At 36.3% G+C, this 15,692-nt stretch overlaps 1 pseudogene; it reads left to right on the forward strand.

Annotated features, from left to right (window-relative positions):
- The first annotated feature begins 7,452 nt into the window (after nt 1–7,452).
- On the forward strand, nt 7,453–11,664 carry LOC113301532 (annotated as a pseudogene).
- The last annotated feature ends 4,028 nt before the right edge of the window (nt 11,665–15,692 follow it).

Genomic DNA, 15,692 nt, shown 5'->3' on the forward strand with positions numbered 1-15,692 from the left:
TACTAAGATAACATTGATTGCAAACCCTGATTTGAAAGACTATATAAAGGAGACATCTAGTATTGTGCAAAACTAATCCCCACACCTTACGTGTGATACTAGTTTGCATGCTAGAGTCGTTTCTCCTTTAACCTTTGGTTTTCTTCTTCTAAAACCAGGTTAACGACTTAAAGACTTCATTGGTATTGTGAAGCCAGACCTATACTACTTTTATCGTAGTTGTGATCTGATCTTGCATCTTCTATCGTACGAGTACAATCAGATTGATTGGCTTGAGATTGATATCTATGATAGGCAAGATATAAAAAGTAATCACAAAAATCTTCGTCTCATTGTTTGTGATTCCGCAACATCTTGTTTCGCTACCATACAATTAAGATTGGTATGGGGTGATTGATAACTTTAGGCTGTTTTTCGGGAATATAAGACCGGATTATCAATTGGTTCATGTTCACCTTGATTATTATCAAAAGAAGAAACAAAACCTTTAGGGTTTATCTGTGGGAGACAGATTGATCCTTTGATAGACTTGTCTGTGTGAGACATGTTTGTTTATTGTCAAAGCCTGTGATTTTGGGTCATAGCAACTCTTAGTTATGGGTGAAATCAGCTAAGGGAAGCAAGTGCACAGTATCCTGCTGGGATCAGAGGCGTAGGGAGTACAACTGTACCTTGGACCAGTGGGAGACTGATTGGGTTCAACTACAATCCAGTCCGAAGTTAGCTTGGAGTAGGCTAGTGTCTGTAGCGGCTTAATACAGTGTGTGTTCAATCTGGACTAGGTCCCGGGGTTTTTCTGCATTTGCGGTTTCCTCGTTAACAAAATTTCTGGTGTCTGTGTTATTTCAATTTCCGCATTATATTGTTTTATCTTTATAATTGAAATAATACAAGTTGTGCGTTAGATCATCAATTAGAGTAATCTAACCTTTGGTTGTTGACTGTTATTGATTGATCCTTGGATATTGGTCTTTGGTACCATCCAAGTTATTCCTTGTGTTTGATTAAAGACTCGCTGATTTCTATTAGCTTGAGTAAATCAAAACAAGAAAGAGATATTAACTCCTTGAGTTACTTTTACCTAGATTGAGTCTGACTGTCTAGTTGATTCTCTAGAAAGTATTTCGGAGTTAGTCTTTACAGATTGCTAAGCAAAATATTGGGTGGTCTTGTTAGACCCCCGCTTTTTCAACACGAATATCTGGACTGATCTTTGGTTGCCTAATCAAACTGTTCCTCTTATCCCTATTGCTACTAATAATAATATGCCTAAAACAGTTAGTGAATTGATTAATAGAGATGGAACCTGGGATAAAAACACGATTTCTAAATATATTCATTCCTATTTTCATAATGCTATTTATGCTATTTCCATTAATTTCAGTATGCATGATAGAATCAGATGGAATTCTACTAGGTCTGGAGAATTAACTACTAAGTCTGCTTATAACTTTATTACTAAACTGCATATTGATAAGGATGAAGCCAAATTTTGGAAGCAAATTTGGAATTTGAATGTTAGACCCAAGGTTAATATGCTCTATTGGAAAGTGGTTTCTGGTGCTCTTGCTCTAGGTTGTAAAATGTTTAGATATATCAATGATTTTAAGCCTTACTATCTGCTATGTGATTCTAACGCTGCTGAAGATGAATTCCATCTGTTTGTGAATTGTGCTTTTTCGAAAACAATCTGGGATGCTTTTGACTTAAATGATATTTATAATTTTCATGGAAATCAGGATATTTTGAACTGGTTTAAAAGTCTCTTTAAAGCTAAACAAGATAAAATTTCTTATATTGTTTGGTCTATTTGGAAATTCAGGAATAGTGTGAACTTTGATAATATTGTGCCAATGCCGCAGAAGCTAATTGATGCTATTAAAACATCCTACCAGAACTTTGTTCCTACTAGAGATAATAATACTAGGATGAACCCTGTTTATGTCAGCAATGTGAACAATGATAGTCATATGGAAGAAAAAAGACATGATTACGACTGGTTTATTCACTTTGATGCATCTTTCTTAGAAGCTGATTTTTTAATGGGATATGCAATCTCACTTTTGTACAAAGCAGGAAACAGGAGGCAGTGCAGAGCTGGCAGAGAATGGGCTTCCTGCCTATTAGACGCTGAAGGAAAAGCAGAAATGGAATCTCTTAAATGGATGAAGGATCTAAATCTCAACAATTGCTGCTTGATAAATGATTGTCAGACTTTAATGAAGATAATGAACGGATAAATTAGTCCTGAAGATCAACCATGGAGAGCTCAAACAAGCATCAATAAATGCAAATGTTCACTTAATATATGTAATTCGGTTTTCTTTCTGTATAAAGCTAGGAAGTTTTTAGATTTCGAAGATAGACTTGCTAAGGAAGTTAGAACTAGGAAGATCCCTTTCTTCTCTACTGAAAATATGAATACTTATGAAATATCTATTTTCCTAGAAAGGGCTAATATGATATTAGACCCAATCTTATGTAATGAACACTTCCTCTATAAATAAATAAAAAGTCTTATTATCAAAAAAAAAGAAAATTGTTGGTTCAACCTAGTTACCGATTCAACAACGATTTTCGCTCTCCTCAAATCTGTTTTTGCTCTCCCTCTAACAAAAATCTTCATTTTTGTTTGCCAAAATCAAGCAATTATTTCTGCTGCATTTTGAGTAAAGATGCAGATCCCACGGCTGGAAACTTGAGTTCATTTCAGCTATCGCGGGTCGTCTCTTGATTCAATTTCCTGTTCTCCATTTCCTTGCACTGATTATTAGAGCAAAATCCAATGGATATGGTATATAAGAAGATTTGTCAGTTTACCACTTTTAGTGGGATTTGCAACCAATTCTAATGTATGGACAAACCTTTAAATCAACGGATTTGTTCATCGTGTCACAAACAGAGTCGACCGACTCAATCTGAGCCGGCAACGACTACCAATTCCCTCCCTATAAATTTAGATGATTTCAACTCCAAAATCACACCTCCTCCACCTTCCACACTTATAAAATTCTTATAATTGCACTTCAATCACTTCTTCAAAACTCACAAAGATTTATAATTTCACCTCACTCACACCTTCTACACCCACCTTATAATCTCACTTCATTATTTGTAGAACAAATTCTCAGAGAAAATGGCAAGTCAAGCAGATACACAAAATACCGCATCACAAAGAGTTCGCGGTCCAAAGTTCAGTATGGAGGAAGATAAAGCTATCTGCAGAGCTTATGTAGAATTTACACTTGATCCAATCAATGGTGTTCAACAGCCACATTTACATACTACTTAATTGATTTTTAAATCTTTTATCAATATGCTTCAATAACTAATTTATATATTGTTGAAACTGCAGCAACGAAAAACAAGAGAGGAATGGGAAAAAAACCAGAACTTCGAGTTTCAAGCACGAGGCATGTTGTTACGTCCTCAGAAAGCTCAACCGATACAACCCTGATATGTTGGATGGATATGATGTACTAAATGATTCCCCTTACCAGATCAGTGGATCCCAACATGGTAGTCATTCTCAGCATGGTGGATTCCGACGTGGTTCTCAAGGTTCTCCTTATTCTTCACCTGAAACAAACTCAAACCTCCAGACCCAACACTGGTGCACCAGTACATGGTAATTCTAATCTGAATGTTAATGGAAATGCTTATGTATGGGATGGAGTGGGTGTGAAAAAATAAAAAAAGCTCAGAAAGGCAGCTCAATATGCTGCACAATCATCAACTTCAGCTAATTTCAGCCTTCAAGATTATTTTGAAAATCAAGAAAAGAATGATATGGATAAATTAGTTGAACGTAAGAAAATGGCTTCAGAAATGAAGAAAGGTCGTAAGGCAGTTGAAAAGAATATTTTTAATGCACACATGCGATGGATAAAGGGAATTGATACTTCCAAGATGAATCGGGCACAACTGCAATTCTGGCAAAATGAATTTAATGCAATTCAGGCACAGAAGGCCCAGTAACGGCCGCCACCAGCTGATGGATCTTCTTTTGGGGAAGAAGACATCTGTGAAGAGGATATCGGTAATGCCATCCCATTTGCCTTAATTTTTAAAATCCATGACTTTAGTTGTTAGTTTAACTTGTTGTGTGTAATCCTTTGTTTCAAATTAAATGTAATCCTTTTAGCTTTAGTTTCAATTTAATCCTTACTTGTAATTTAAATTATCAGAGTACACGAATCAAACTACATAAATCAAAGTACATGAATCAAACTATCGAAATCAAATTACACTAAAAAAAACTAAATCCTGTGAGGGTTTCTTCTTCCAAAATCATCCCACAAATGAGCAGTGAGATCCTCCCTTAGTCTTAAATGTAAACCTTTGTTTTGAATTTTCTCTTCCACCATTCTATAATCTCTGGAAGGCACATCCCATGCTGGTTGAACTTCTTTTCTCAAATCTTTATCTAGATAATGAACCCAAGTTTTATACCGTCGAGTTTCTTCGATTACCATGTTGTGCAAAATAATGCATTGTTGAACATAATTCTATTTATTTATATTGGTTTAAACGAATGATATGGTCCTCAAATTATATGACACTTTCTCTTCCAAATTTCAAATGCTCGTTCGACATCCTTTCTAGATGTCGTATGTCTTTTGTTAAACAACCGTTGAGCACAGACATATTCCCCGTTTATATGTATCTCATCTTAAGCTTGAACTAAAGTTGACTACACTGGATAAATTCCGTTCGCCAGAAAAACCCATGTTATAATGATTACCGTTGATGGTGAAATTGGCAGCTGGAGCATTTCCATACTTCAATTCTTCGAACAATATATGTGCAAGATATTGATGTCGTTGTTGCAACCCGAAAGGCCGAAAAAAACAATGCCATATCCAACATTCATAAGAAGCTGCCATTTCCAAAACCAGGGTTGGTTTCGTGTAGTGGCCCTTATACTGACCTTGCCAAGAATATGGGCATTTATGCTACACCCAATGCATGCAATCAAGGATACCAAGCATTCCGAGAAAGTCTCCCCCTATTCTCAGCTAGTATTCGGTTGACATCATCTTGCGGAGGGGGGGGGGGGGTGCCGTAAAAAACGTGGACCAAAATGGTTGACCACAGTTTCGCAAATCATTTTGAGATTATCATATGCAGTTGTTTTGTCCATACAAATGTACTCATCACAAGCATCCGCAGGAACACCATAACTTAGAATCCTAAGGGTTGCGGTGAACTTTTGTTCAGGACTATGCCCTTGTATGTTTCGTGCATCAAATTGATAGTTAAATTTAGGGTTTACCCGACAAAGCTCTCCATTAACCCGCATAACCAAGTGTTGTGGCATAATTTGGTAGCGACGTTGAAAATCTTGATCAGAGTAGACACTTCTATTGACAAAATAATCACGTATCATTTGTTCGTGACATTCCTCTCGAAACCTCCACGTACATTTTCTTCTCAATACGGCTCATGGTTCTGGATCTCGTGGAACTTGTCCAGTGTATAATTGTAGCATGGCGTTGGTTCTGGATCTCTCATCGTCTGAATCTCCATCCATTTGATCTAGCTACTACATAAACGCTTCTTGTTGTTGGAAAAATGTTTCCGCTAATAATTGAGTTTCAGCATTTTCCATATCAGGATTCATAATGAATGAAACGAATGAAAACAAGAGATGTATTTAATTAATTGGAAGATATTTTTGTTGAATTAGAGAATGGAATGTAGTTGAGTGTGTTTAAAATCGATGAGTTGATTGTGTATACATAGGTATAAAACAAAATATATCCGTGGGGGTTGGTGAAATAGTAGCATTTGACGTACCATACAGAGTGTCTTACATGTTGGGACGACCGACCCCATTTGGTACGCTCGGCTTATTCTGCTTCGATGAATCACCCTTCCACGGCACAAAACTCAGTTTGCTCATTCACCTAGCACCACAAACAAATTTATTTGTACTCCCATTGGAGTTGTTCATATATGCATATTTTTTTATCCTATTTGGAAGCATACACAAATTTAATAGCATGTACAATATACATGATATATGACGAGTAAAGTCCTGCCATAATAAATAATCTCATTATTTTCCGGTATATATATCATCATCCTGACATCCTCTATGGAAATTGTATCAAATTTGTTAGGATTTTTTTATTTTTTCCTTTAGTTGAGATAATCAAATATTGATGATGGAGATGATGAGATGATGATGATGTTGGTGGTCGCTATGGCATATGGAGGTGACAAACTCTTCGGCAATGTCAAAGTTGGAGGGATTGTATTTAGTCACAACCTATAACTGTAACCGTCTCAGTTATATTTATTCTCTCTAGGTTGTATTTAGCCCGAACTTGGTTTGGATTTATACACTGTCATCTTAAATTTGCTTGCCCCTCCCTAACATTAAGGTCCATTCCTCTCTGATGAAGACATTTTGGTCACCAACAACTTTGTATTTTGGGTCATTGACATGTAACTTTACATAAAAACAACCAAACACAAGAAGTCGTAGTAGATGGGCATCCAACAATTGTGAAACCTTAGTCTTTGACATAACAATGGAGGGCTATAGCCTGTAGCCTCCTAAGGAGAATTATCTATGCTTCATTTCTTCGCCCATCAATTTGCAACATCTACATCTATCTATCTAGATATTTTTAGGCAGTCTTCTCTTTTATAGGGAATCAATTATGTGAACCCTCCAAAGTCCACACGACTCAAAGGTGGGATTATAACAGAAACATGTGTTGATAAGAATAAAGAAATTAGTGGAAAAGATTAAAAGTAGAGAAAGTGAAAAAGATCGAGAGTACTCTTGTCTGATGATACACGAAATGTGATGTATTAGATTATGTTGTGTAGTGCTTATGTATGTTATGACATGTTTTCTTAACATGATGCACTGCATTATGCACGTGCTTATCCGTGCCGTGTGTTGTGTCATTGTGCCAATTAGTTTGGTTCAGCATAGCCCACGAAGTTACCATGCTCGGACGGGCTCAAATTTTAGCATGCTGTGCAGGGTCGTGCTCGTGCTGGCACGACCATTTTATTACACCTCTAGTTTAGAATACTTGGTCTTTTAATATCTGGCATTCATTTAGGGGTTCTGTTAAACCTAGTTAGATGCTCTACAAATTCCCTTTTAATGACAAAACCCCACATAAAATACTAAGATTTTGGTATACCGCCTTATTTCTTGTGTACTCGTACTTCTCGTCTACTACACGTATTTTTACTTCAACCATGATCAGACATATTCTTCCAATCGGAATGCTTATAGTAGTTCCTAAATATGTGGCAATTGATACGTGCTTCCATTAAGAACACTTGTATCTATTACGAAATTGGTGATGCAAATAACGCAGATATCAGTTTCAAAATTCACGCCTACAATTCCAAGAGGGCAACAGCTGCCGTGTAATGCACGTGCTCGTAACTTGTAAGTGCAATAGTGATAACTCTCATCTCTGCCAATCCCACAAAAGAAAATATGATTGTCCTGTCCACCAAGAGATAGAGATGCATTTACCGACGAATTCTCTATAAATGGTCTGCATATGGAGCATTCACTGATACAATGCCATGTGATATGATGGTCTTCCAACTTATTGTTTGCTATGCCTCATGCATCTATCACGTCTTTTAGATAATATATTCACCCATAAAAAAAAGTAAATATAGATTTCGTTTCCAAGTCTACTCAATTGTATATTTATTCTCTCCTGTGCAAACAAACAGCGTAGCTATTAGAAAATTAGCTATTGAGTGAGGAGACGAAGTTAGAAAATTAGAAGGATACCTAGATGACGATAAAGAACAATAATTTAGAAGTGCTCGAAGAACAACATCAAGAACATGATGATAAGTTTAGTAAGAATATGATTGAGGATGAATTGGTGAAGAAAATTCAGCCATGGAAGAAACAGATAACTTTACGCGGTTTAATAACAAGTTTTGTTATTGGTAGTCTATATAGTATAATCATAATGAAGCTTAATCTTACTACTGGTATAACACAAAATCTAAACGTTCCTGCTGCTCTCGTTGCATTTGTGGTTATTCGATCATGGACGAAACTTCTTAATAAGTTTGGTCTTTCTTCTACTCCGTTTACACCACAAGAAAACACTATCATTCAAACTTGTTCCGTTGCATGCTACAGTATTGCTCTTGGAGGTTTGAACTTTTTTGATTTCTTTCCTTGGCATCATTTTTCTTTTTGGTTTTACATTTTCTTATTGAAATTTTGATACTATTGCAGGAGGGTTTGGGTCATATTTACTGGGATTGAATAAGAAAACATATGAACTAGCAGGAGTTGATACAGAAGGGAATACACCTGGGAGTTACATAGAACCTGGAATTGGTTGGATAACTGGTTTTCTTTTCACTACTTGTTTTGTTGGCTTTTTAGCTTTGGTTTCTCTCAGAAAGGTAAGTAATATTTTAAGGTTACTCTTTTCCGATGTAGTCATCATCGTTGTTGTTAAATAAATCCTCAATATTTAAGCAGCTATATTAGTTACTAACAACCTAGTTAACATATACTCTATTTGGTTTCTTCGTTAATTTACCCTGTATAACTTCTCCTTTTTGCACATGTCTCTAGCATATCTAACTCAGTTTTGTATTGGTCGACCGTCGAGATTTATGTATCTTTTGGTTTTAAAAGTTAGATAGTATACTGTAATGCTAATTAATAGTGGGAGTGCGAGAAGTTGAGATAAAAAGTGGGAGTAGGAAAGAAAACGCTGCTATCTTTTTTTCCCAATAATTGTCAAATTTTCTGAAAATATGGTTATTCATATAATTTAGACATTTCTTAAGTGATTATGACTACCGAATCAAGCGTGTGGTATGCGTCTGCTAACTAATAGACACTGTCCATGGATTCCATAGTCAATTCTTAATTTGGATGGACATGAAAAAAGGAGTTGTCTGAATTGAGTAGAATATTTTGTAAAGAACCTCTTGGCGTCACTACTTTGTGAAGATTCGGAATATGGCCGGGATGACTTTTCATGCACTGTCATATGGTCCATCCAAAATATCCTCACCCCCGAAAAGAAGAAGAAGACAACTTATATTCGTTGAAGTTTAGTTTGGTGGAACAAGAGAGAATAAAGTGATTGTGAGATGCAATATAAAGTGATATGGTAATAATAGAAATCATCTACGCACGTAAAAATTTATACTAGACGTAAATCATATCACCAGAAAAGGTGTAAGACCAAGAAATAATCAAGAAGACAAAAATTGCTTTGCTAAAACTGATTTATTTTCTAATCAATGTTTATGTAACATAGCGTAGCCATAACCGTTTATAGTTTAACGCAGTCTCTTTGTTGTAAAACAGATTATGATAGTTGACTACAAGTTAACATATCCAAGTGGTACTGCTAGTGGAGTTCTCATCAACGACTTCCACTCTCCAAATGAAGACAAAAATGCAAAGTAACTCTATTTCGCTCTATCTAATTAACTAGATTTGAACTTAAAAACTATGTCTAAATATCTATTTTTTTACCTTCACCCAGGAAAAGAATTCAAGGGTTTACGAAGTTCTTTTCGATTAGTTTTTTCTGGGGTTTTTTCCAATGGTTTTACTCGGGTGGAGAAGAATGTGGATTCGTAGAATTCCCTACTTTTGGAATGAAAGCTTACAAACAAACGTATGTATCAGTAGTATCCCATCCCCATAATGCTCCCAAGTATACATATCTATTTATTTAACATTAGCCGTCTTTTTGTTTTGTCGCAGAATTTACTTCAATTTTAGTAGTACATATGTTGGAGCAGGAATGATATGTTCACATCTAGTGAACTTGTCATTACTTTTCGGAGCAGTGATTTCTTGGGGGGTAATGTGGCCATTGATTGTAGGACTAAAAGGAAACTGGTATCTAGAAAACATATCAGAGAGTAGCATGAAAATCTTAAACGGCTATTAGGTTTGTTAATTTTACATTATCCCAAAACTACAAATCCTAGCTACGAATAATTTGCATTTCTAGAACTTTTTAAAATTTCTTCCCAAGGCTTTGCAAGGAATAAGTAATATGGAATTAAGATGGTACACTCGGTGAACCTGACATATATAGTCTCGAATTTTTGCGGTTGGTGATCGAAGGGTGTATTTTGTACTCAATAACCGGCTTGCTTGATTTTTCTCATATGCAGGTATTTATAGATGTAGCACTTATTCTCGGTGATGGGTTGTACAATTTTCTCAAAGTAGTGGTTATCACTAGCATAAGCATCCATACGAGATTGAAGAGCAAAGGCATTAAGACAGGTAAATGAGAAAAATCCAATGAGCTCTAATCCTAAGTTTATCATTGTTTACTACTAACTTCTTGTTATTCTCATCAGATGGAGAAAACGAAACTCAAAACCCTGATGATCTTCATAGAAATGAAGTATTCATGAGAGATAATATTCCTGTCAAACTAGCATGTGTAGGATACATAATCTTCTCAATCATCTCCACAATCGTGATGCCACTTATGTTCCCTCAACTCAAATGGTATTATGTTGTCACAGCCTATATCATGGCTCCATCCCTTGGTTTTTGCAATGCATATGGTGCCGGTCTAACAGATATAAACATGGCTTATAACTACGGCAAAATTTCTCTCTTTATTCTATCCGCTTTAGCAGGAAAAGAACACGGTGTCGTTGCTGGACTAATTGGTTGTGGACTCATCAAATCTATGGTTTCCATTTCTTCTGACCTGATGCACGATTTCAAAACCGCTCATCTCACTCTAGCTTCCCCACGTTCCATGCTTATGAGTCAAGCTGTTGGAACCGTAATGGGTTGCGTAGTAGCTCCTCTAAGTTTCTTTCTCTACTATAAAGCTTTTGATATTGGAAATCCTGATGGAGTTTACAAAGCTCCATATGCTTTAATATATCGAAACATGGAAATATTAGGTGTTCAAGGGTTTTCAGCTGCTACCTAAGCATTGTTTACAGCTCTGTTACGGGTTCTTCGCGTTTGCTGTGGGATCTAATTTGTTGAGAGATTATACTCCAAGAGGCATCGGTAAATTTGTACCTCTTCCGATGGCTATGGCAGTTCCATTCTTGGTTGGAGCCTACTTTGCAATTGATATGTGTTTGGGGAGTTTGATAGTGTTTGTGTGGGAGAACGTTGATAGGAAGAAAGCTGGTGTCATGATTCCTGCAGTTGCCTCCGGTTTGATTTGTGGAGATGGGTTATGGACTTTACCTTCTTCCATTCTCGCCCTAGCTAAGATTGATCCTCCAATATGTATGAAGTTTGTTAAAGGTGTCTTTGTTCAGACGGAGTAATACGACAAGTCTTAAGTCATAACAAAGAGAGAGATAAGAGCTAATCAATGAAGGGATGAATGCATAGCTCTTTGTGATGAGCAAGTACTTGCAACTACAAGTATCTTTTCGACGAATAAAAGAAGTCCTAAAGAAGTTAATAACACAAAGGGATAGAACTACCACAGTACATGGCAAACATATATTCATAATATGGTTGAATTTGATCGGTTATTGTATTTTTGTGTACATCCAGATAAGGCTGTCGTCCTCTGTTTGCTAAACTGCACTTAGAGGTTATTTTTCATAGTTTTGGTATCACGACATCAAACTGTTTGTACCAAAAATAATTTTCGACACAAAATATGATTTATTTTTGTATCATCGTGTTTTAGCCTTTTCGTTTTCTTTGTCCTTTAAGGTCTTGTTCTCCGTGAGTTGTATAAAATAAAATAAAATAAAAATGATATGATGAGTGTGTTATCGTTGGAACATGAATTAAAAATAAATAAAAGAGACAAGAATTTATCATAGCAGCGAATTATGTCTATATCCACGAATGAATTCATAGGGAGATGTTATATATAAGCGTAAGATTGATTTTTCTCTGAGTTAGAGAGCATAGAGAAACTATCCCGTAGGATTTAAACCTATGTATTTATATAGTCTATATGTTAGACCTTATTCTAAGATAAACTTTATATGCAAGTAAATTGGGCAGCAAGTCATCCAAAACTTCCATAACCTTCTTTTAAGTTAACGGAAATGAATATCGCCCCTTCTTAACTTACAACTTGTTGTAGGGCTAATAAGTTCGTTTTTCCTTCTGCATCGACCGCCAATGACGTAACTCACCCCCAAGTGTGAGTTATTATTATAGTAAAACGCAGCTCGCCCCATTGCTTGCAAAACTAATACAAAGACGACCCCAACTATGGTAACATGGAATGAGTTTGCTCACCTGTTAGGCAAGACTTTTTTGCCAAGTAATGGACCGGTGATGCTCGAGGCTTGAGTGCAATGTAGTGTGCTTACGGCTGTGGCAAGATTTTATGCACGCATTATAACAAGGTTATAGTGCTAGTTGTTAGGGGAGGCTGGCATGTTTCTTATGGTGAGTACAAGCCTTTGGATTAAAATCATGTGTTATGATTGTGGTTGAGATGAGATTTTATGCTTGCATATAGATGCAAGTATTTATACCCACGTGCAAGGAGATATTTTATGCTTGGGATAAATCAAGACTTAAGTCCTCACAAGGTTGAGGCTTTAGGTGCTTGCAATGTGATGCACGGCTAAACATTAATGACATAAGCAATCCTTGTCTGCAATATTATACAATGGATCATTGTTGCTGACAAACCTCAGAAGCAACAACTCCAACGAGCTTTAAACTCGATCAACATGCAACATTTTTTGCGAACTTCGATACTCATGAACTTCAAACTAAATCGTGTTTGCTCCTCCACATCCATATAGAGAAAAATTAAACACTGAAATTTTTGCCTCTATGTTGTAGGAAATTGAAAGACGACCTCAGAAAGCCAGAAATCGCTCAATTCGTGCTTGAGACGAAGAAGATACCGAAAAAACAAAATTAGTGAGTCGAATCAGGCGAGTGAGATTGGTCTTGGATGACCGAATAGCTGACTGGGCGGTGACTGGACATGAATACTAACATGGTAGACAAATGGTGATGACGCGAAAATGTGGTGACACGGCATCTTGCTATGGAGGTAACGTGGAAAACTGTCATGAAGGTGTCACCAAAATGCTTAAAACGTGGCGATGTGGAACTGGTCACACAAATTGGCTGGACCAGGTTGGGTCGGTGACACGTAGGAACGACATATAAGATGGGCCTGGTTGAACCAGTTCGGTGAATCGGTATCTGGACGTGAGGTTGGAAAAATTGTAGGGACCAAATTTGATAAATCTGGCGGATGCGATTGGATGGATCTGCAGTTATAAGCGAGGCCGGATGAACAAGTAGCTTTGACGACACTTTTCTGTTACACTTCTATAACAACTAACTCTGTTAGGCATGCTATTATTTCGCGATGCTTTCTGCTACTTTTTCGAGACATTTTTTCTTTTCCTGAACCTTTTTTTTATCTGAATTTTGCATGCAATATCGTGCATGATTTCTGAACTTTCTGTCGTATTTTTCTCATCGGAAAAAACGATTGTTTTATATGAATCCTCATAATCGGAGAATATGTTTGTGCGAAAAATAAGCGCAACTTAATGATGATGAGTGAATTATGGTTAGAAACAAATTAAAGAAAAATAAAGGAGACAAGAATTTGGCGTGGTTCGGACTCCCCTTAGAGAGAAATGTTTTATTGTTATAAGCACTATAATGGTTTTTCTCCATGTTCGAAAGCATAAAAAACTCCACCTTAGAGATTAAACCATGTATTTATATGATCCCTTTATATAGTCTACGTTAACACTTGATTTTGAGATAAACTTCATATGCATGTAACTTGGGCAACAAGAAATCTGAAAACTTTTGGAAACTAATTTTGGGTTAGCGGAAGTGAACACGTGCAAGGCACCCTTGACTAGCTAACGGGATTTGAGACATATGTTATAGAGGGTACAAACACAAACATATGCTAGTAATTTTTTAGAATCCTGACTATCCAAATTTCACGAAGATTAAAAGCGATATAATTTGGGTAAGAAATTTCTTAAATGATATAGTTCTTGTGCCCCCTAATATCTTTTATTATTTTCATTCAACATTTCTGAATCCAAATATATTTAGACACGGCTTGTAATATACAATCCAAGTTTGAGTCCCTTCGGTATATAGGGGAGGAAGAAAACATAAATATTTGTGGTTTACCTAGATATCACTCAATTCACTGCAAGAAAATCTTAAATGTCCTACCAAAACCATGCAATTTTATGAAAAAGTGGTTGGCCAAGCTTAAGGCAACATAGCGTTCCAACATACATGAAATTCAGTCAAGAAGAAATTTTGCCTACTTATGTTTTGCAATTATAAAAAATTTCGGGGTCCAATTTCTTTCCCACAACAACATGTATATGAACCCACATTATTCTGAAAAGCGTATAAATAAGTTATACGCGATGTATATCAACCAAAAATTATTTTTGTAATTACATAAATACCATGGACGGGCCCACATTTTATTGGCCACCACTGAAGTACCCAGGACGCGATGTACAAAAACCCATATTTGTTTTTGCAACTAAAGAAGTACCATATATGCGGAACCATAATTTTGGGCATACCAAAATCTTTCAAGGCATACTGAATGAAGACAAAAAAGGTTGTTGAATAGCAAAATCAGATAACCCCTTAACCCAAATTTTTTTTAATGGCAAATCTGCCCTTTACGTATTAGTGTTAATAATCTTGATTAGTGATTAAATATTTTGTTTAGAGATTAAGATAATTTTCAGAATTATAAGAGTTGTTTAGATGAAAAATATGAGGAAAAAAAAATCAAAGCTTTGGTTTGGTTAAGAAGGAGAGAAAGAGAAGGAGAAAGTGAGAAAATTATAATTCTTGATTCAATGGAGGATGAGGAGGGTCATATATCATCTAAAAAACCTAGGAAAATACACATCAACTACACCAATGATTCCCAACTAGCTGATTTCTTAGATTATGAATCATGGTTCGGCGAAACAGGTTGAGGTTCGGCTCACATCTATGAGCCGAATCTACCAATTGATGAACGCTTCGGCTTACTGAATCTGTTTACTGCATGCGCCGAACCTATAATTTCCAATTCCCACCCTTTTGCTAGACACTAGGTCGGCTTATATGAAAGTTTCATAGTAAGCCGAACAACATCCTGAATAGCCCGGAATAGAATCATTACTAATTCGGCTTACATATCCAAATTCGTATGTGCCGACTATAATTTTTTAATTTCTGGGTTGAAATATTGTTACTGGTTCGGCACATATGGAGAATATCGTATCAGCCGAAACCTCTTATGTTCAAGGTTCGGCACATAATATGATTATCGTCTGATCCGAACATGAATTTGTTAATTTTTGGGTTAAAATATTGTTCGCGGTTCGGCACATATTGAGGATATCGTATAAGCCGAAACTTGTAAATGTTCATAGTTCGGCACATAATGTGATTATCGAATGCGCCGAACCTGAAGGACAAATGATTCGGCATGTAACTAACATTAGAGGATAAGCCGAACTCTGTAAATTCGGCACATAACTATTAAGCTATTCATTAAAACATGAAATTGACGGTGTCCATAACCCAATCCCAGCACCATTAAAAACAAAGTTCAGCACCTTAAAGCAAAGGTGTTTGCAACACCATAAAAGTGTACTTAAAACTTAAGAAAAAGTGTACCATAAAAGTGTACATAAAAGGGCTTTTAACCACGACCCCTCTTCTTAGT

This window comes from Papaver somniferum, chromosome 8, assembly GCF_003573695.1.
Source record: "Papaver somniferum cultivar HN1 chromosome 8, ASM357369v1, whole genome shotgun sequence".
NCBI lineage: Eukaryota > Viridiplantae > Streptophyta > Magnoliopsida > Ranunculales > Papaveraceae > Papaver > Papaver somniferum.